The 21,265-nt window shown below is 36.5% G+C and overlaps 1 protein-coding gene across 9 annotated transcripts in view; it reads left to right on the forward strand.

The window, feature by feature from the left end:
• The first annotated feature begins 389 nt into the window (after positions 1-389).
• Positions 390-21,265, forward strand: part of LOC131435059 (protocadherin-like wing polarity protein stan) — a 180,703-nt gene continuing 159,827 nt past the window's right edge. For 5 of the 9 annotated variants that reach the window (XR_009230431.1, XR_009230432.1, XR_009230433.1 and 2 more), the window contains exons 1-2: positions 398-702; positions 821-1,265. The gene's annotated coding sequence lies outside the window, so the exon portion shown is untranslated. Of the gene's footprint in view, positions 703-820; positions 1,266-21,265 lie in introns of all 9 variants that reach the window. The other 4 variants (XM_058602550.1, XM_058602548.1, XM_058602551.1 and 1 more) reach the window with 4 other exon arrangements.

Consider the following 21,265-nt stretch of genomic DNA (forward strand, 5'->3'; position numbering starts at 1 on the left):
TCTAGCAAGATCTGACAAAATCTAGGGAGATTAGGAAAATTTAGAAAATCCGACAAAGGACCTGTTAAATGAGCGTCTGACGAAGCGAGAAAAATTTGGAATATGCCAGACAAATCTGGCAACCTGGCAACGCTGGCTGGCATCTCTGGCAGAGTTACCATATTTACAGATTTTCTGTATAACCAAAGATATTTTTGCCTATTTGCACATTTTTTTAAAAATTCACAGGTTTTTATGGATATTTCATAAAAATGACAGATTTTCGAAATGTTATTCACGGATTATGATCAAAAATATACAATACAGATGGTACACAGATTTTTCAAGTTAAAACACAGATTTTAAAATGGCAACTCTGATCTCTGGCCGATTCATTTAGTTCAGTTGATGAGTGGAATCGGTTGCGTTTGGGATTGTTATTGTGTTGGTCGCTAGTTCGAAATGTTTAACATTGTTCAAACTAATATTAATACATCAATTGAATTCCATATACTGTTTTGCAGTGTATAAAATTATTAAAACTTAGATTCTACGTTATATTAATACAAAATGAAAATTATGTTGAACTTATTATTTTCTTTGTGGTGTCAATCAGAACGGCTAAAGCCGTTCTCGGTCCATCTTGCCTATGTTGAACTTTATTGCAGAGTTGTGTATGGATAAGTGGTAAAAGGCGAAAAGGATGCTGACATCGATACACTTGTATGAGTGTTAAATTCGTTTGTGCTTGCGAGCTTACTGCGGCTTGTGTATAGAGAAAACGTTAAAAAGAATTCGCGTAGTTCATTTCCACATACAAATCATTCATTCTCATTTGCAGGTGTCCATACAAGTGAATCAAATTAAAAGCTTTTCTGCACCTTGATGAATGAAAGTGCTAACGAAACAAGAGCTAACTGATATAGGAAAAATTGGTAAAACGAGACAAGTTTACCTGAAACTTCTAATGGTTTAATAAATAAAAGTTCGTCGAAACATTGAATTCGCAAATCGAAGTGTTTATGTTTGTAGGTGATAAATAAAAGTGAATTACAAAGAAAATTTTTCTGTACCATAAGGTATGAAAGTTCAACGTAAAATGAGTGTAATGAAATCCTATGCTAATGCTAAATAGTTTTACCCCCTGTTAAGGGTTACAAAGAAAAGTGTGAAACAAATTCACCTTGGCAAATAATGCATTACTGAAAAAGCAGGCCTTCTGATTTTGTACGAGTAGAGTTACTATTGGACTATACTCGTGGATTAAAATAATTTTCAATATAACGGTAAGTGTAAAGTTCTTTGGCATCTCCAAAAGAGAAATATCAGTTTGATGAGAACGTTTTCCTAAACAAACATGTTTTTGCCTTTTTCATATAGAAAGGGTATGTAATCACAGTGAAAATCGACTTTTCAACCGAGGTCCGGAGGGCCGAATGTCATATACCACTCGACAAACTGAGCAAATATATATATATATATATATATATATATATATATATATATATATATATATATATATATATATATATATATATATATATATATATATATATATATATATATGTATATGTGTGTGTGTCTTAAAAATATGCACTCACTTTTCTCGGAGATAGCTGAACCGATTTTCGCAAACTAAGATTCAAATGAAAGGTCTCATGGTCCCATAGCCTGCTATTGAAGTTCATTTTGATCCGATTTTAGGTTCCGGAGATATAGGATGATATGCACCAAAAAATGGAAAAAATATGCACTCACTTTTTTCAGAGATGGCTGGACCGATTTTCACAAACTAAGATTCAAATGAATGTTCTTATTGGTCCTATTGAATTTCATTTAGATCTGAATTCCGGTTCCTAAGTAACAGAGTAATATGTGAAAATTAGAGAAAAAGTGTGCATTCAATTTTCTCCGAAACAGATCAACCGATTTTCACAAACTAAGAATTAAAAGAAAGGTCTTATAGTTTCCTAAAAATGTGTAGAACATTTTATCTAGATCCGACTTTCGGTTCCGGAACTAAAGCGTGATAAGTGGAAAACTACAAATTTCATTAGTATTTTTTCACGAACGATGGTCAAAAACAGGTACAAATCCCATAAAACTGTCTGATCAATTCTTGTTAGTTTGTGGGCATAAAAAAATTGCTTAAAACTACATAAAAGAATTATTCGGCACTTCTGGTCTTCCCTTTTCCTGTTCCGGAAGCACCGAAAGTGGTGCAGAAAAACAAAAAATAGAACTCACTAAGATTTCTCTGCGATGCTTGAACCGATTTTCACAAATCTTGATTTGAATTAAAGCTCATATTATTTTTAAAGCTTCTGTGAAATTTCATCCGGATCCGACTTCCGGTTCCGCATTTATAGGGCAATGAGTGTAAATCGCCATATAGAACGACAATATGAACCACACCGAAAGAATAAGAAAACACAAAACAGAATATGCGTCCTTTGTTCTATTTCGTTCACGCTATGGAGAAATCCCGGGTTGTCGGTTCAATGCATAGGACGCTGGTCTTACAAGCCAGCTGTCGTATGTTCGAGCCCCGACCTTGGAATGATTCTTAATGTCAGTAGGATCCATAGTACTAGCATGCAATGACTCTGTACGCTAAGAATCGGCTGCGAAGTCTGTTGCAACAGAAAGGCCAAATTCCACGAAAGGAATGTAATGCCAAGACTTTGCTTTATTAAGAAATCGAAACGGTTACGGATGTCTGCTATTAGTGTGTAATATTAGTAAAAGACGGTGCTGCGGTTGATAAACATTTTATGATCAATACGACCGAAAGAATAAACAAATGTCAATGAATTCTGTATACAATGTTTATTTCGACCTAAGTAACAATGAGAGATTCTCTAAGTTTACTTTCTCTTTCGATTATTACGGTACTTTTAGCAATCCTTCTCTCCAATTATTTACCAGTTACAATAACTAAAGCTATCATCTTTGTATATGCACTGAAGAAATTACCGAAAAAGGTAGAAATATTTCGCAATAATCGAAAGAGAAAACAAACAAAGAGAATCTCTCATTGTTACTTAGGTCGAAATGAACAAATTCTCACATCCGGTAGTGCAGTAATACCGTGCCGGTGGTAAAGTGATGTCAATAATAATAATAATAAAAATAATAATCCTGCTACATGTTTTATGCTGCTGATTCATGCTGTTTAGCTTGACTTACATATGAAGAAGTAACAGAAACGCATGTTTGTTTCGTTTGTTAGATTTAGTTTAATTGATTTAATCGAGATAGAGCATGAAATAGTAATTCTAGGTTTAACTAGGTTCAAAACTGTTCCAATTTTTCGATCATATTTGTTGCTGGCAAACAAATCAACTTCGGCTATACCGGTCATCTGAATCCGGTTTCTGAAGAATTGGAAATGGTGATTCAAAACTGCAAAAGGGATTCCCTCACTTTCGTTCAAGATGGCCTAATCGATGTTCACAAACTTATAGGTTCAAAGGAATAGTCTTACAGTTTCATACGGAATTCCTAAATTTGTTTTGGAGAACTGCAGGGTGAACCGGATTTTATAGAGTATGTTAGATTAAGTCGGTTCTATAACATTTCCACGAAAACCATTTTCCAGAACATAAAAAACCGAAGCTTTTTCCCCAGAAATTTATTGCCCAGAAAGTATTAATCTCCAGAAATACAAACTCTAGAAAGTAAGAAAATCAAGAAAAAAATCCCAGAATGTACCAAAGTCCAGAAAACCATACACTCGAAGGCATTAGTCGCTAAAATAGTATTATTGGTATAATATCGTTTGGCATGATGGTACCCTGGGCGTTAGCACAACCTTGAGACAGATTGAATGATGCTGTCGCGGTCCCAGGGCTTGTCTGTATCTTTACTCAATGGAGAAGGATGCACACTAATGGTGCCATGGGTAATGTCTGACAAGAAGAGGTAACAATACACAGAATGGGAACAATAAAATGGATACGTTCCTCTTTCTGAGAGTGCCAAACTTGTCAGGCATTGTCCATGCTACAACAAATACTACACTTTGATCTAGGGTAGAGAAGCGATCTACTAATCAAGTTTGATCTCTTTTGCAGTATGCAGTTGGTTTTATGATGACAGAATCATATACTATTTGTTACCTCTTGGAACCGCAAATGGAGTGGATAACAGAGCCCGAAACATCCAAACATAGATTTTTGGTTGTTTGTTGGAAATAACTCTCTCTTAGATTACATTGTAGTATACTTGGCGCTTTCTCAAACATTCGACACTTTTACTTAGATCCAAACTAATGATTCACTCACTCATCAATCATTACTCATATGCTACTATGCAAAACATATATTTATTTCCTCTTCCAAGATTGTAGATTAAGTACACCATCAAGCCATATTTAGTAAGTATAATTTCAATTGAATATCTTCTTTAAATATTTCAGCAACGAATTTGCTCATGGTGAAAGGATCAATGCACAATTCCTGGCCGCCAGTGTTCAGTTGGTCAACATAGACTAGTTCGTCTGACAAGGAATTGAAATTGTATATCCTGGATCCATAAATGGGCCCGTTTTAGAATCTGCGCTATTCAGCTGCCCGACTGGTAAACCCAGGAAAAAAATATGGTTTGGTATGATGGTTATTTGGCATAATAGTTATTTGGCATAATGATCATTTGGCATAACAGTTCAACATGCTGCTTAATAGCATTTGTTCTAATTTACTGCGATTTTGAAAGGTCTAATGCGGCTACGCCTCCTCGTTTTTAATGACCTGCTGTTCGACCTCGCTGCCGCTCGTTCGGACTTAATTGAGGGATAGCCCCTAGCTTTAGGTAATCCAAGCAAACGCACGCAACTAGACAGAGGTGATTTCTGCGGGGGCGCTGCCCCTCCGCAGTGACCGGCGCAGATGTTTTTATCGAAATCATTTCTACCGCGCCATCTTCAAGCGCGTTTACAAAGTTAATCTATGCATTGAAATATTAGCAGGTTGATAAGATATTTAAGCTGTCCAGTTTAACAACGTGTCCGGTCTAACCCCTGTATCCCCTAATAATTTCTTAAGTTTCGGAGGGGGGGTTTAATCTCTCCCCCATGTATACGCGCCTGATTTTAGTAGATGCTTTTCTGGTAAAAGATCTGTTCCTATGTTGTATCTGTATTATTTTCCATTATGGGGAAACAGTTTCTAGGTATTTGCTTCTTCTGGGAGATGGTATTCTGGGAAATGGTATATTCTGTTGTATGTCTTTCTACTAATTGATACCTTCGTGACTATGGTTTTCTGGAGAATGGTACATTCTGGGGAAAATACTTCGTTGCTTTCTTTTCTGGGAAGTGGTTTTCGAGAGATTGTCGTACAACCGATTACGTCCAGAAAAATTTTCCTATTTCTATTCAATGAACAGTTTTAGCGAATTCCACAGTAATATTTTTGATGTTATGAGTAATATGAGAGAGGCATTATTACACCACTAGGTGGATTAGAACAGCTTTTTTTCAAAGAGAACTGATTTTGCGTTTTTTCAACATTGATTGTAAGTCAATCATCGTCAACTGTAAACTGTACTGTAAAAGTGTCTATCAAATGAGATACTCCGTAATTATATGACCAAGTAGAAGTATACTCAGTCAAAGACGAGGCAACAGCAGTTTTTGAATGACGATCAGGGTGATAAGTGACCGGGAAAAGTCGGGAATTTGTGAAATTTCATCCGGATCCGACTTCCGGTTCCGCAGTTAGGCATAGGGCGCTTGTCTTACAAGCCAGCTGTCGTATGTTCGAGCCCCGACCTTGGAATGATTCTTAATGTCAGTAGGATCCATAGTACTAGCATGTATTGATTCTGTACGCTAAGAATCGGCTGCGAAGTCTGTTGCAACAGAAAGGCCAAATTCCACGAAAGGAATGTAATGCCAAGACTTTGCTTTATTAAGAAATCGAAACGGTTACGGATGTCTGCTATTAGTGTGTAATATTAGTAAAAGACGGTGCTGCGGTTGATACACATTTTATGATCAATACGACCGAAAGAATAAACAAATGCCGATGAATTCTGTATAAAATGTTCATTTCGACCTAAGTAACAATTTGGCCCTTCTGAATGCCAGATATTTATCTCGTACGGCATTTTGATAACTTTTTTCACTGAAATATTTAAATCCAAAACAAAATAATTGACATCAAAATCATGTATGTTTCTATTTAGAACAATAATTGTATACCCAGAGAATTATGCGAAATTTTCTTCACTATACTGTACACGTTTGTAGTAGAACTTTCTGCTAATTTGCTATATAAAATGCATAGCACCGACTAAGAAGCCATTAATGAAAGATTCCTTTCAGAACAACCAATATTTTTTCATAAAGAACTATACTGGTTATTTCGTAATATTTAATTGTGTGTCAGAATGTTTAATGTAACTAATCTGTACTTCAGTTTAGGTGTATTGCTTCAAATTCTAGTAGTGAAAAAGAGGAAAGCTTGCAAATTTCACACAATCGATCAACTAATTGATATTCGAAAGTATAAAGAAAGACTGTCAGTTTTTCTCGTATTCACATTCAGTTATGTCTCTGACATTACACACCCGTACTTTTTTTGAGTACTCTAAGTTCATATGAAGTTAGCTAAGCCCCCCACCCAAATGTGCTTCATAACATATCGAAGCCCAGTTTTAATCTGTTGCTCATTTTTTGTAATTTTGTTTTTGAGTACTACTCTAAGTTTATATTAAGTTAACAAAGCCCCCCCTCCCAAATATGCTTCAAAACAAATCAAAGCCCAGTGGATAGTTTGTTGCTAATTACCTACGGTAATTTTGAATTAGTTTCTAATTTTTTATATTGCTTGTGTTCAATATATTGCTTGTGTTCAATATTACACCGGCGAAACAAAACACGTAAAAATTTCTAAACTGGTCTCCAAACTACACAAATCGATAGTCAACTTGATTTCGGCTATCCTGGTTCCTGGGGTCGAATCATGTAAGGTGATAAGTGACTATCACCTCCTGGTGATAAAGAGGTATACCATTGATATTAGGAGAAGTAACATATGAAAGTGGCGTATACCCATATAATATTTTAAAATCTAAATTTTCATTACTATAGTTTTCAACCCTTTCCATTAATTCGAGTCATGATGATTTGTATGGATCGAAGAGTAACGTTAAAAAAAATTGCTCGGCGAATATGGCAAACTGCGCACGAACAAATAAAAAAAATCACTTGTTGGTTAATTCAGTGCCGATTTTTATTTATCAATGGAAATCAATGTCACAGTCAGTTCTTTGGGATAAATTTGCTAGCTTTGAAATGACACGAATTGTTAGATCTTCTTGATGTTTCACAACGGATGGCATTCCTCTCAAATGAGAAAAATCCGTTAAATAATTTTGTGTATTCAGAATCAATTCACTTTTGCTCGATATGACCACCTTTTGCCTCGACTTGATGACTTGAGAGAGCGAAGGAGTTGCTTCGTTTGGCCGAAAGCGGTCAATTTCCGAACATTGTATTTTCTGACGAGAAAATTTTTCCAATTGAGCAATTCGTAAACTCTCAAAACGATAGGGTTTACTTGACCGACCGTTCATACGAGAATTTGAGTCATCGATTGGCTACCAGGAGGCAGCACCCGCAACAGATTATGGTTTGGGCCGCTGTAACCGCAGATGGGCGCTCTCCAATCGTTTTCATCGAGCCTGGCGTCAAGGTAAATGCGACATATTATCGGGAAAGTATTCTGGAGGTTGCTTTGAAGCCGTGGGCAGACAAACATTTCGGTGGCAGACCATGGACGTTTCATCAGGACTCGGCACCGTCTCACAAAGCTCGAATGAACCAAGAATGGCTGAAAAACAACGTTCCGAACTTCATCACGTCCACACAATGGCTCTCGAATTCACCAGATGCGAATCCAATGGATTATTCTCTTTGGGCCATTTTGGAGAGCAAAGTCCGAACTAAAAGATACACCAGTCTCGAGGCGCTGAAAAAAGTTATTGTCCGCGAGTGGGCCAAAATACCTGCAAGTCACATTCGGCCAAACGAAGCAACTCCTTCGCTCTCTCAAGTCATCAAGTCAAGGCAAAAGGTGGTCATATCGAGCCAAAGTGAATTGATTCTGAATTTTGTATTATTTTTACACATTTTGTACTTTGAATTAAGTAAAAGTAATTTTCCAAACTGAATTTATGGCCTTTTTAATTGGTTACACTTCGAGTGCCGGACCCTGTAGTTTTCATTCACTTTACGATTATGGCATTTCACAGAGCTTTCAATTGCTAGTTCCATTTTGGAAATTTTACCCACCGGACCTCCACTATGATTAGCAGCAACTAATTGTCCAAAAATATTGCCTTATTTAGTTCAACTCACAAGAAGAAAATTAAGAACGCAGTTTAATCTTTTTTACTCGTTCATTTGAACGAGACGGATATGTCGCTCACTAAGTCACGACCATCTCATTCTACTGAAAATGTTAGCATAGATTTTTTATGTTGTTACGTTATGTGCAACAGGAGATATCTACATTCATAAACTTATCATTTTTCCAGAAAGCAATTTATCTTTGACTCTACGAATACCCCAATGATATTCCTTCAAATAATAATACCAACATAAGTGAATTGATTTAATTGATAAATACTACCGTTCATTCTATGAATTCTTTAAACTATGCAAACTAAGTTACTTTTTATTTTGGTATTTAATTTTGACACAATATCAGTACGAATTTTATTAAAAAATTATCCTCTCCGACCAATTTTGGTAGGTTATGTTTATATCAGTGGCTTAAAATTCGGACAATAATTTATAAAGCCACTTCTCGAAAAATCAAATCACTACTAAAAGTGATAACTAAATTGCTATCACCTCCATTTTTACATGAAGGTGATTAAATCGTGGTGACTATCACCTTACGTAATGCCAACATTTGATAGTGATGTTAGCCTTTCAGCAGTGGTGACAGAACTGGGTGATTATCACCTTACATGATTCCAAATTTTGAAAAGTGATAATCACTTGGTGATAATCACCTTACATGATTCCACCCCTGGTCTCCATACGTCGGTTACGTCATGTTGGTGGCCGTACGAACCGACTTCGATACTGGTTCTCGGGTTCCGGTGCTGGAAGTACATATAAAAGTGAAGCCACTTCGTTTTCTAATGGATGGCCTAACCGATCAGTGAACTGTTTCCTTCTCTATGTTATACTAGTTAATGAACAAACAATCCCTTGGTTTCTTTCAAAAATCGAAGAGAAACATTTTTAATAGAATACCACTGTATTATATATAAGAAATGCACCCATTCATTACACCACTAGGTGGAATTAAACAGGTTTTTTGTCTATTTCGGTTCGATCATATGAAGTTAGCGAAGCCCCCCTCCCAAATATGTTTCAAAACACATCGAAGCCCTGTGAATAATTTGTTGGTAATTAGTTGCGATAATTTTGAATTTGTTGCTCAATTTTTTTGAGTACTTTGCTAAGTTCATATGAAGTTAACGAGGCCCCTTTCGCAAACATGCTTCAAAACAAATCGAAGCGCAGTGCATAATTTGTTGCTTATTAGTTACGGTAATTTTGAATTTGTTGCTCTTTTTTATTTTTTTGAGTACTTTGCTAAATTTATATGAAGTTATCGAAGCCCCCCACATAAATGTGCTTCAAAACAAATCGAAGCCCAGTGAATAATTTGTTGCTAATTATTTACGGTAATTTTGAGTTTGTTGCTCAATTTTTTTCATATATTTTTAGTACTTTTTAAACATGTAATAAAACAAACGGTTCATCCGATTTCAAAATTTATTTTTTCATATTAAAGTACAATCCTTCCGGTTAATTGTGGAATATAATTTCTTTCAAATTGCAAATCGGCTGGCCTTGCAGTGCGCCATACTGTCGGTCCAGTTTTTTAGTAGATTTTCGGTTGTATGCAACTTTATCTCAGCTATGGCTGCACGAATGTTGTCCTTCAAGGCTTGAATTGTCTCTGACTTGTCCACATAACATTTATCTTTGACAGCCTCCCAAAGATAATAGTCTAACGGCGTCAAATCACAACTCCGAATTTCGACTGATAATTCGATCTTCGAAGACTGTGCGCAGAAGATCGATCGTGACGTTGGCTGTGTGGCACGGAGCGCCGTCTTGTTGGAACCAAATGGTGTCCAAGTCTTCCTCTTCAAGTAACGGGAAGAACCAATCGCCAATCATGGCGCGGTAGTGCTCGCCATTGACCGTGGCGGCAACTCCTGCCTCATGACCCAATGATGCCGCCAGACCAAAATCTGCACCATTTGCATGCATCGGCTTCTCCATGATAACATGCTGGTTTTCCGTCGTCCAGATGTGACCCAGATTTTGCTTATTAGCATACCCGTCGAGATGAAAATGTGCCTCATCCAAGAAGATGATTTTTTGGCAAAAATCGGCGTCTTCTTCAAGCTGATCGCAAACCCACTTTCAAAGTAAAACTGCACTATTTTCACGCGTTCCTCAAGCCTATACACAAAAATTTTCGTTCAGCGGAAGGATAGAACTAAGTTTCTGTCAAATCAGAAGTGACATTAAGGTTACCAATGTCGAAATAACCGCTAGTTAAAAAAAGTTAGATGGCGGACCCTGTACATATGAAGTAAACAAATCCCCTCTCCCAAATATGCTTCGAAACAAATGAAAGCCCAGTGGATAGTTTGTTTCTAATTAGTTACGGTATTTTTGAACTTGTTCCTCATTTTTTGCCTTTCTCATATAGAAACAATATGCTATCACCGTGAAAACCGACTTTTGAACCGAGGCCCGGTGGGTCGAGTGTTATATAATGCTTTCAGAAACTTACGGTGATGCTGCTCTGAATAAAAGAACGTGTCGGGAGTGGTTTCAACGTTTTAAAAATGGTGATTTCGATGTCGAAGACAAACATGATGGTGGAAGAGAAAACACCTTCAAAGATGAATAACAATTTACTACGAGCTCTTAAAACCGGGTGAAACCATCACAGGAGATCGCTACCGAACGCAACTGATGCGCCTTAGTCGCGCGCTAAAAGAAAAGCAGCCACTATATCCAGAGCGACATGACAAAGTCATCCTCCAACACGACAATGCTCGGTCTCACGTCGCAAAAGTGGTCAAAAAGTACCTGGAAACGCTGAAATGAGAAGTCTTGCCCCACCCGCCGTATTCCCTAGATGTCGCCCCTTCTGACTTCCACCTATTCCGTTCGATGGCACACGGCCTGGCAGATCAACATTTTAAATCTTTCGAAGAGTTGGAAAAATGGATTGCTTCATGGATAGCGTCAAAAAAGGACTCCTTTTTTCGAGCCGGGATCCGAAAATCTCCGGAAAGATGAGAGAAAGTTGCGGCTAGCGATGGACAATACTTTGAATAATACATCTGTAAGCACTTTTTCGCAATAAAGCTTTAAATTTTGAAAAAAAAAACGGCGGAAGCAAAATTGTACACCTAATATATTTTTGAGTTCTACGCTTAGTTAATATGTAAATAGGTAGACAGAGTGAGCGCGAGAAGCTGAGTCGAGCTTGATGCTGATCGAAGCGTAAAATGTACTTACAGAAAATCCAAGTATACCTCTCGCTTTTGGTCTGCTAACGTCAGTCACCTGCTCGGACAGTTTATCATCATAACTACATTCGTACTACAGAAAACCTGTTTTAATCCACCTAGTGGTGTAATGATGCCTTTCTCATGTACATATAATATTGTGGTATTCTATTCAAAAATTTTCTCTTCGATTTTTGAAAGAAACCAAGAGATTGTTTGTGTATAACATACAGAACAAAACAGTGGGGTCGTCAAATGGTGAGATAACTAAGTCCTCACAAGTCCCTATCTCATGCCTCCCCGAGCGTCTATGATGACATTTGGTCAATAGAACGGCGTCGACTGGGTGCTATCGCCTTCTGCGTTAGTAGCAGAATGAGAGGGTGCGAAATGGCTTGTAGGTAGAAGCCCATCCCAAAGTGCAATGTTTATCATAGTATATTACAACATATAATTCTGTTGTTTATTACATCATGTATTATTATTATTTTTATTATTATTATTATTATTATTAGAAGAGCGTAACTTACACTGCGACATTAACTGTTATATTGTATAATAGCATATTGTTTCATATATTATCGTCTTACACTATTTTATGTGGTTATATACTATGTTGTATGGTATTATACTGCATTGCTTAATATCATATTATATTGTATTATATTATATTATATTATATTATATTATATTATATTATATTATATTATATTATATTATATTGTATTATATTATATTATATTATAGGGTTTATTATGAGTATTACTACGTACCTATGCGCAAAATATAAATTTGTTTCCCTTATAAGTTATCATTTTTAAAGTAACATTTAACTAAATATCAAGGTCGTCACAAGATGAGCTTGGTATATTATTTATAGATGTGGATATTAGTATTGTTATTAGAAGAGAAATATTCTACTTCCTGCAGTATTGCGAAGATAGAAGAGCATAAATAACACTCTACATCAACTGTTATTTTATATATTGTTTTATAATATATTATATTATATTGTATGACATTGTATTATATTATAGTATATTATGTTACATTATATTATTTTGTAATCTATCATCTATCATTTTATGTTATATTAATTTCATTACACTATTTTCCATTGTATTTATCAATATAAAACATTTATCACGTAAAGGGGGGGGGGGAGCATCAGGGCATCGGACGAATTGATGACTGGACGAGGGATTGTGGATAGCCAGCCCAAGTCACTTGAAGGAAACTTGTTTCCTTCTGAAGGTTTGAAATGAGTCTGACGCGCCCTTCTCAAACAAACCATCAGGCGGGTTCAAGCATGTATAGCGATATGCTTCATCCATGCACTGGATATTATGGTTGGAAGAGCATCTTTTATTCCCGCGGAATACGAGTAAGTGACTCTACTTACGTATCCGCCCAACCCTTTTTGTTCGCTTTTCGGTAACAGCTATAGTAAGAAGGTGAATGGATGAGTCATATCGGGGCTACTGTAAGTCTACCCGCATCCACTGGCAAGTCCTTGAACTGATGGTGGCTTCACTTCACATCACATCACATCAACATACAGAACAAAACAGTGCTTTGATTGCGTACGTCATCCTTAAGAAAACGAAGTGGGTTCACTATTATATGCACTTCTGGCACCGGAACCCGAGAACCGGTATAATCAAAGTCGGTTCGTACGGCCACCAACTAACATGACGTACAAACTCTACTATACGCACTCTTAATTACGATTTAAATGTTTGTTCCATCTGAAAATATGCATTAATTTTTGGTAGGACCATAAGACCTTGCAATTGACCCTAAGATTGGGAATAACGGTTTAGAGTCCAGTTTATAACATTTTTTACGGATTTTGTTCCGCCGGTTTAAGTGACGGTGTACAATATTGAACACACTTTATCCTATAACTCCGGAACCGGAAGTCGGATCCGGATGAAATTCAGGAATTCCGTATGGGACCAGAAGACCTTTCATTTTAATCTAAGTTTGTGGAAATCGGTCAAACCATCACTGAGAAAGTTAGTGAGATCTATTTTGGTATATATGACCACAATTTCCGGTACTTCCGGAACCGGGAACCAGGATAGTCGGAATCGGTTTGTTTAGTTGCCTACTGATAATGACTATCGATTTGTGTAGTTTTGAGACCAGTTTAGAAATTTTTTTACGTTTTTTGTTTCACCGGTTTAAGTGACGGTGTAAAATTTTGAACACACTTTACCCTATAACTCCGGAACCGGAAGTCGGGTCTGGATGAAATTCAGGAATTCCGTATGGGACCGGAAGACCTTTCATTTGAATCTAAGTTTGTGGAAATCGGTCAAAATTTTGAACACACTTCACCCTATAACTCCGGAACCGGAAGTCGGATCCGGATAAAATTCAGGAATTCCGTATGGGACCACGAGACCTTTCATTTGAATCTAAGTTTGTCAAAATCGTCAAAGGAACAATGGATAGAGTGATGTGCTACGTCCGAGTATCTGGGCCTCTTTCGAATCCTTTCGAATCTCGGTGAAGGCTACGGCAAGGTGAAGGACTCTCATCTTGCTCAACATTGCTTTGGAAGGTGTGATTCGAAGTGCGAGGATCGACACGAATGGCACGATCTTCCGAAAGTCCGTACAACTTTTTGGCTTCGCTGATGATATTGATATTGTGACACGTAACCTTGAGAAGATGATGGAAACATTCATCGAACTGAAAGCTGGATGTCGGACGACAGCCCAGTGAAAATGATTCTTGAATCCAACCCGACTGGTACAAGAAGAAGAGGAACGCGGCGAGCAAGGTGGATCGATCAAGTAGAGGGTGATCTCCGAAGCATCCGTGTCTTGAGTGGCTGGCGACGAGCAGCTATGGACCGGGTTATATGGAGACGTATTCTTGATACAGCAAAGGGCACCACTGGACCGTAGCTGTTAGGTAAGGTAAGGACCCTATAATTTCAAAGTTGGATGTCGGAATCGGATAAAATTCACCAATTTTCTATGGGACCATCAGTTAACATTACTTTGAATTTTTGCTTATTAAATTCGTTTTGCCCTTCTTCTCTATTCCCGATACCTTCCGAAATCGGTGTAACCGAAGTCAGTTGAATTCGCCTAATGGATTATCAAGAATTTCTTTAGATTCGCAATATTTGAAGCGCTACATTCAGCCTTAGAGAACTCGTAGTGCACATGAGCTACATAAAATTTTTGGGTCCTTCCGGGATCGAAAACCGAATACTGGTAGAACTGAAATAAGTTTATTTGGTCGTCGACTCTCAAAATCTGTGATCCCGATAAACCCGATAAATTTATGTGAAATTTGTACACTAATCACCCTGAACCGGAAGTCGAATCTGATTAAAAAACAAGTACTTTTTATGAGATCTTAACACCTTTTATTGGAATGTTAGATGGACGAAATCCGGTCAGCATCTACTAGCAAAATGAGTGACATTATTTTAATTTCATTACATATATCATCCTGTTTTTCCGGAACCAGAAGTCGGATCCAAATGAAATTCAGAAACCTTATATGAGAACATGGTACTGTTCATATAAGTCTAAGTTTGATATTATTTTCCACACACTGCTTATCTCGATGAACTTCTTCGAAATGTATAATAGTTTTTTTTGTTTCGATTATAGAGGTTTTAACCTTAAGGTCATTCACCTCTTCGGGTCAGAAAATTTTCTGACTCTATGTGCGGGGTTGGGAATCGAACCCAGGCGGGCTGCGTGAAAGGCATCGACTTATTCATCACGCTATTCCCGTCCCCAATGTATAATAGTGTTAGAAGTTGTATTCTTCCAGCAATTATTGTTGCAGGTAGTATAAATCAATATAAGTATGAAATTGTTTTGAATTTGAAAATATTGCTATCTTTCTAATACATAACATATGTCATGTTCGAACGATTATGTTGCCAAAAACGAACCGTGCTAAAATCGAAACTTTATAAAAAAGGACACTGTGCATAATATTTTAGTGCTAAGAAACAATTACATAAAACAGCATAAAAAATCATGTATCACTGTGCTCCGAAACATCGCTTTATCATCAAGTGCATAAAACTCCTACTACTGGAATTAGAAATGGAATGGGAAATATTGATATAAAACTTCTCAAGAAGTAAACCTCCGTTCTCATAACCATTCAATAGCGTTTAGGGTGACGGGGAGAGCTTTCATTTGCGACTACTTTGATCGAAATCGTTCCGATCATCTCTGAGATCTCGATCTCTGTTGACAACACACACACGGACATTTGCTCAGTTTGTCGAGCTGAATCTATTGGTAAATGACACTCGAACGTCCGGGCCACGGATAATTTTTTCAAAGCTTGAGCGAATTCAACACCTATTTTGCATATTTATAAAAAAGGTAAAACGATTAAGTTAACGAGAATGTTATCGTAAACCTATTTCCATCTCCTTGGGTGGACAGTTTCCTCAATTTACATAAAAATATGCTCACCATCTTGGAATTCAGAACCACCTCAATCATCATTTTCCGACACCTATTCATCAAACCCGTTCCGAAAATACCCATATTGTAAGGGTTTTAAAGGAATATCAATAAACCGGAAGTCGCCATCTTGGAATTCAAAACCACCTCAAACATCATTTTCCGACACCTATTCATCAAACCCGTTCCGAAAATACCCATATTGCAAGGGTTTCAAGAAATATCAATAAACCGGAAGTCGCCATCTTGGAATTCAGAACCACCTCAATCATCATTTTCCGACATCTACTCATCAAACCCGTACCGAAAATACCCATATTGTAAGGGTTTTCAAGGAATATCAATAAACCGGAAGTCGCCATCTTGGAATTCAGAAACACCTCAAATATCGTTTTCCGACATGTACTCATCAAACCCGTTTCGAAAATACCCATATTGTAAGGGCTTTCAAGGAATATCAATGAACCGGAAGTCGCCATCTTGGTATTCAGAACCACCTCAAATATCGTTTTCCGACATGTACTCATCAAACCCGTTTCGAAAATGCCCATATTGTAAGGGTTTTCAAGGAATATCAATAAACCGGAAGTCGCCATCTTGGAATTCAGAACCACCTCAAATATCGTTTTCCGACATGTACTCATCAAACCTGTTTCGAAAATACCCATATTGTAAGGGTTTTCAAGAAATATCAATAATCCGGAAGTCGCCATCTTGGAATTCAGAACCACCTCAATCATCATTTTCCGACATCTACTCATCAAACCCGTACCGAAAATACCCATATTGTAAGGGTTTCCAAGGAATATCAATAAACCGGAAGTCGCCATCTTGGAATTCCAAACCACCTCAAACATCATTTTCCGATCGTTTCTATGAGAGGGCACCACTAGAATTAAATCCATACCATTTTCAGTTAATACCAAACTTCCAAAGATACGTGTATAAATTTGTATCTGATTATTAGTTTGTGAGATATTGCATTTTGAGTGAAGCTACTTTTGTTATTGTGAAAAAATGGAAAAAAAGGAATTTCGTGTGTTGATGAAACACTACTTTTTGATGAAAAAAAGTGCCGCCGATACCAAAAAATGGCTTGATGAGTGTTATCCAGACTCTGCACCAGGCGAAGCAACAATTCGTAAGTGGTTTGCAAAATTTCGTACTGGTCATATGAGCACCGAAGACGATGAACGCAGTGGACGTCCAAAAGAGGCTGTTACCGATGAAAACGTGAAAAAAATCCACAAAATGATTTTCAATGACCGTAAAGTGAAGTTGATCGAGATAGCTGACACCCTAAAGATATCAAAGGAACGTGTTGGACATATTATTCACGAATATTTGGATATGAGAAAGCTTTGTGCAAAATGGGTGCCGCGTGAGATCACAATCGATCAAAAACAACAACGAATTGATGATTCTGAGCAGTGTTTGGAGCTGTTATATCGAAATAAAACCGATTTTTTTCGTCGATATATAACAATGGACGAAACATGGCTCCATCACTTCACTCCGGAGTCCAATCGACAGTCAGCTGAGTGGACTGCACGCGATGAACCGAACCCAAAGCGTGGAAAGACTCAACAATCGGCCGGTAAGGTTATGGCGTCTGTATTTTGGGATTCGCATGGTCTAATTTTCATCGACTACCTTGAAAAGGGAAAAACCATCAACAGTAACTATTATATAGCGTTATTAGAGCGTTTGAAGGACGAAATTTAAAAAAACGGCCTCATTTGAAGAAGAAAAAAGTTTTGCTTCATCAAGACAATGCACCGTGTCACAAGTCGATGAAAACCATGCTGAAATTGAACGAATTGGGCTTCGAATTGCTCCCTCATCCACCGCATTCTCCAGATTTGGCCCCCAGTGACTTTTTTCTGTTCTCAGACCTCAAGAGAATGCTCGCTGGTAAAAAATTTAGAAGCAATGAAGAGGTAATCGCTGAAACTGAGGCCTATTTTGAGGCAAAGCACAAATCGTACTACAAAAATGGTATCGAAAAGTTGGAAGATCGCTATAATCGCTGTATCGCCTGTGATGGCAATTATGTTGAATAATAAAAATGAATTTTGGCAAAAAAATATGTGTTTCTATTAAACGATACGAACTTTTCAGCCGAACTGTTATATATATATATATATATATATATATATATATATATATATATATATATATATATATATATATATATATATATATATATATATATATATATATATATATATATATATATATATATATATATATATATATATATATATATATATATATATATATATATAAGGTTGCCAATATTTTGGGATCACCTCTAATTTCGTAAGCACCTCGAAAGATGTCCTCATGCAACATTTGAGCTAAATTGGACATGCGTAGGTGCTGGCCGCGGCGGTTAGGGTTTGAAAATTTTCGATCTTGAAAAAGCACTATAGGGGGAAGTACAATTTCCAAAATCGAACATTTTTTTTATGCCGAATATCTTAAAACTGCATGAAACGTCGAGATTTAGTGTCATCTCAAACAAAAAATTTTTTTTAATAAATCGACTTTCTGGGACTTGATATTTTTTCTAATTTCTTTTCTAATTTTGATATTTTTTCTAAGTCCCAAAAAGTCGATTTAAAAAATAATTCGGGATGTCACTAAATCTCGACTTTTCGTGCAAGCGCTTGATTGGAAAAACGATACCAAGTATGTGACATAAACACTGAAGCATGCTTTTGTGAACCACTCGAATCAATCTAAATTAATTGGTGTCAAAAATGAGCCAAAATTAGTGTAAGAAATTATTTCATAAAATGATAAAAAATTCATGAGACTGCTTTGAAGAAAGTGAAAGGCATTATCAGGCCCCTCACAAATAACCACTTTCCAAAAAGTGTCGATTCTCTTCAAATTAGCTAAATTTCGTCACTGACCACCTTCAACAACAAGGATTCACTGAGTCAAAGGGATCATGCTGACTTTGACTCAGATCATCTTCCTGTAACATTCAGACTTTCCAACGAAGCTATAATTAATCCAATTAGATCTATATTCAACTATCATAGAGCTAATTGGTTGGATTACAGATCTCACATTGAAAATCATGTGGATCATGAAACTATTTTAGAAAATTCTGCGGACATCGACTCAGCAATTGATAATTTGAATCATTACATTATCGAAGCAAGAAATCTTTCAGTTCCCAAAGCTCAAACTAAATTAAATTCTCCTATCATCGATGACAACTGACTGCTCATTCGGTTGAAGAATGTTCGTCGACGACAATATCAACGTTCTCGTGATCCTGCTATGAAAAACATAGATAAGGATTTACAAAAAGAAATTAAACATAGATTTACTCTTTTGCGAAATGAAAATTTCGCTAATGAAGTTGAACAAATTAAACCATATTCCAAACCTTTCTGGAAACTTTCTAAGGTTCTTAAGAAACCTCAGAAACCAATTCCTGCTCTCAAGGAAGGAAATCAAATACTTCTTACAAATGGCGAAAAAGCTCAAAAACTTGCTCAGCAGTTCGAGAGTGTCAACAATTTTAATTTGAACGTTGTGAGTCCTATTGAAAATGAAGTCTCACAGAAATATGAGCATATTTCAACCCAAGTGTTATCACACGATGACATTATTGAGACGAATTTTGATGAAATTAAATCAATTATTAGGAAACTCAAAAACATGAAGGCTGCTGGTAATGATGGAATTTTCAATATTCCTATTAAAAATCTTCCCGATGTTGCCTTGAGACTCCTGGTTAAAATTTTCAACAAGTGTCTTTCATTAGCTTACTTCCCAAAAAGATGGAAAAACGCTAAAGTAATTCCTATCCTCAAACCTGATAAAAACCCAGCAGAAACATCAAGTTATCGACCAATTAGCTTACTTTCTTCTATCAGTAAACTTTTAAAAAAAATTATCTTGTTGAGAATGATGTCTCATATAAATAATAATTCAATTTTTTTACCAGAGCAGTTTGGATTTCGTCATGAACATTCAACTACTCATCAACTTGTCAGAGTAACGAACATGATAAAAGCAAATAAATCTTCTGGGTTATCCACTGGAGTTGCTCTTCTAGACATAGAAAAAACATTCGACAGTGTTTGGCACAAAGGTTTAATAGCAAAAATGTCTGATTTCCAGTTTCCTATTTATTTGATCAAAATGATTCGAAATTATTTAACTGATCGTACTCTTCAGGTTAGCTATCAGAATTGTAAATCTGAATTGCTACCCTTACGTGACGGTGTTCCGCAGGGTTCGAGCGTAGCTCCAATCTTGTATAATATTTTCACTTCTGATCTTCCAAATCTACCTGGTGGTTGTCAGAAATCGCTATTCTGTGACGACACAAGTCTGTTAGCCACAGGTAGAAATCTAAGAGTGATCTGCAGTCGCCTACAAATAAGTTTAAATATTTTCAGTGATTATCTGTCAAAATGGAAAATTAAACCAAATGCAGCAAAAACGCAATTAATTATTTTTCCTCTTAAGCCAAGAACTTCTTTTCTTAAACCAAACAATAATCACATTCTTAAATTGAATGGCTTGGAATTGACATGATCTGATCAAGCTAAATACTTAGGTTTAACATATGACAAAAAACTCACTTTCAAGGATCACATTGAAGGAATCCAGGCAAAGTGTAATAAATATATTAAATGCTTATATCCTCTTATAAACAGAAATTCTAAGCTCTGTCTAAAAAACAAATTGCTAATTTATAAACAAATTTTCAGACCAGCCATGCTTTATGCCATGTACCAATTTGGTCAAGTTGTTGTTCCACCAGGAAGAAAACGCTTCAAAGGATTCAGAATAAAATTCTAAAAATGATTTTGAAGCGTCCTCCCTGGTTTAGTACAAATGAGTTACACAGACTCACAAATATATAACCATTAGATGTAATGTCACATAATATTATAAGCAAATTCCGACAAAAATCGATGCAATCTTCAATTCAATCGATTCGCTCTCTGTATTAGTTAGTAAGTTAGCATAGAAGTTCCTTTTCCCCATTACACAATACAAGTAGGTTTAGAATTTTCCCTACACAAAAATCTCAGAATTGCGGAAGCAAATAATGTCCTCATGGTAATAACCAAATCATATATATAATAGGACTGAAAAGTCACCACTTGTGGCTGAACACCCAATTTAAATCTTAATAATTTAATTTTAACTCATATTCCAATAAATAGTTATTAAAAAAAAGAGTCAGGGATGCCCCAAAAAAGTTCAACTGTTCTCACCAGTACATC

This window comes from Malaya genurostris, chromosome 3 (assembly GCF_030247185.1).
Source record: "Malaya genurostris strain Urasoe2022 chromosome 3, Malgen_1.1, whole genome shotgun sequence".
Taxonomy (NCBI): domain Eukaryota; kingdom Metazoa; phylum Arthropoda; class Insecta; order Diptera; family Culicidae; genus Malaya; species Malaya genurostris.